At 43.8% G+C, this 2,500-nt stretch overlaps 1 protein-coding gene across 1 annotated transcript in view; it reads right to left on the bottom strand.

The window, feature by feature from the left end:
* Positions 1 to 2,500, bottom strand: part of plekha6 (pleckstrin homology domain containing, family A member 6) — a gene marked incomplete at its 5' end in the record, with an annotated part of 124,848 nt that overhangs the window by 71,436 nt on the left and 50,912 nt on the right.

Below are 2,500 nucleotides of genomic sequence, written 5' to 3'. Positions count from 1 at the left end.
AGGGAGGAGGGGGGATCTCCTGTATCCTCTTTGATGGGCGGATTGACATGACCAATGTGATGATGGAAGCTGAGGGCAGTGACCAATCTTTTCCTGCAAAGATCAAGGAAGAACACTATAGTGTTGCTAGTGAGCCTGGCAGCAACTATCTGTTTCACTTTACACCAGAGAAAGCAACTAAAGAGGAGTCCCATGCAGAGAAGATTGCTAAGGTCCTGTTTGCCTGGCTGAAAGAGAGAGGTTCTGATAAGACCTTGTGGGCCATTGAAGGAGACTTGACCAATGTCAACACTGGAGTGAAGGCAGGTGTAATGCGGAAGCTGGAGCTGCACCTGGGGAGAAAGCTGGTCTGGTTGGTGTACAACCTGCACACTGGTGAACTTCCACTGCGCCGTCTCATTGTTGAAGTTGATGGGGCTACTCTGTCAGACAACAAATTGTCTGGGCCAATAGGACAGCTCCTTGATTCTGTTACAGACTTGGAGATCAATCCTAACTTCACCAGGATCTTTCTTGGCCCTCCGCTGATCAAGCTGCCTGAGAAGATCATTCAAGATCTCTCAACTGATCAACACTATGGCTATAAGCTGGTCTGTGCAATCAGGGATGGAGTGCTTTCTGCAAGGATGGCTCTGCTGGAGATTGGACCGGTAAACCACAGCCGCTGGCTCACCACAGCAAACAGACTCCTCAGGCTCTGGGTGTCAAAGCATCAACTTAAAAGAAAGAACCTGAATAATCTACAATGCATTGTGGAATTCATCATTGGAGTGTATTATCCATGTTGGTTCAACATGAAGGTCAAGCACTCCTGGATCGAAGGGCCTAGGCACATCCTGTTTCAGCTGGACTGCCTCAAGTCTCAGAGGAAGGAGGTGCTGGATGTTGTGATGCCAACTGTGAGAAGATCTGCTTGGTATGCCCACAGTGAAGCCATCCTCCAAACACTGCTGTGCTCTGAGGATCAAAAAGAGAGAATTGAGGGGGTGGAGAGAATCCTGGCCATCAGGGAGAGGGGGATCCAGACACTCAGCTGGGAGACTCCTGTGTCAGGATCAGAAGAACACCTCACATCAATAGTGACGCTTCCAGCATTGGTGGCTTAATCAGCTGGTCAGAAGTTTGTCAGAGCCACCTCTCACCTGCTCCCTAAGCACCTCCGAGGTGAAGAACTTAATCAACACCCCCATGGAGGTTCTCGACTGGCCTTGCCACACACAAAGCATCGAGAGGGTTGTTAAAATGGTGACTGAGGCCTCTGCTAAGTACTTCTCACAAGAAAAAAGGGATGGAGGGATCAGGGCTCAGGAGACCAGCAGGAGGCTGATGTCCAAGAATGAATCCAAGCAGGACTTGTGCAACCTGATCAAATTTAAGAAGATAGAGGATTGATGGAGCCCCATGGATTTTCTCAATACATTGAGACGTTTGTTAAAATGGTTACAGAGGTTTCTGCTGAGTAGTTCTGGAAAAGAGCTCACCTATTTATGGCTGACGTTGACTTTAAGTTTGTGTTTGTAGGTTGGTGGCTAAAGCAGTACAATAGGAGATCTTGCCATCCAAGAATGAGTCCAATCAAGATATTGGAACCTGGCAAAGTTCAAGAAGTCAGGAGATCGAGATTTAGCACTTAGGTGTTTGTGTGCATTACAAATACAATTTATTATTGTTAGTATTATTATTATTAATCTTTGGAGTTGTATCCAGTTATATACAGTTCACTTGTTAATACATTTGATGGCTTTGTCATTATAAATGATTTCCCATATATTTTTTATCTTTGCAATTTTGTAATACAATACCAATGGGTTCAAATGGTAAAATCAGCCATTTTGAAATCCAAAATTATGCAGGTTATATTTATCCTATCCCAAAAATGACCTCATATTTGAATTCCCCATTAAGAAACACATCATTTAGACACCTTGCATGTTAGGATCTCCTTCAGATTCATGTTGGCATCCATGTATGGCCAAGGGGTGAAAAATGGTCAAATCGGCCATTTTGAAATCCAAAACAATGTAGGTTAGAGTTATCCTATCCCAAAAATGAACTCATATTTGAATTCCCCATTAAGAACCACATCATTTAGACACCTTGCATGTTAGGATTTCCTTCAGATTCATGTTGGCATCCATGTATGGCCAATGGGTGAAAAATGGTCAAATCGGCCATTTTGAAATCCAAAACAATGTAGGTAGGAGTTATCCGATTAGAAAAATAATCCCATATTTGAATTCCCACAAAAAACACATATTTTAGACACCCCACTCGATTGATTTTCCAAAAAAAGAAAAGTATGGCCCGCCTTACCAGCCATGCACACCGTGGTGAGGTCACTCTGTCACCGGGAACAGTTTCAATAGGAAAGTGACTTTTGGTTTGCAGCCGAATGAAAACATTTAGGGATTTTGTTGTTTGTTGACACAGCGACGAATCGGACCGATGTCACACTAAAGTCACACTAAAGTCACGGTATGGATTGTACGTGCAATCTACA

Source organism: Notolepis coatsorum (genome assembly GCF_963971535.1).
Source record: "Notolepis coatsorum genome assembly, chromosome: 6".
NCBI classification, from domain to species: Eukaryota; Metazoa; Chordata; class Actinopteri; order Aulopiformes; family Paralepididae; genus Notolepis; species Notolepis coatsorum.
Note: the sequence above shows the minus strand (reverse complement) of the source record. Positions and strands in the feature narration are given on the sequence as shown.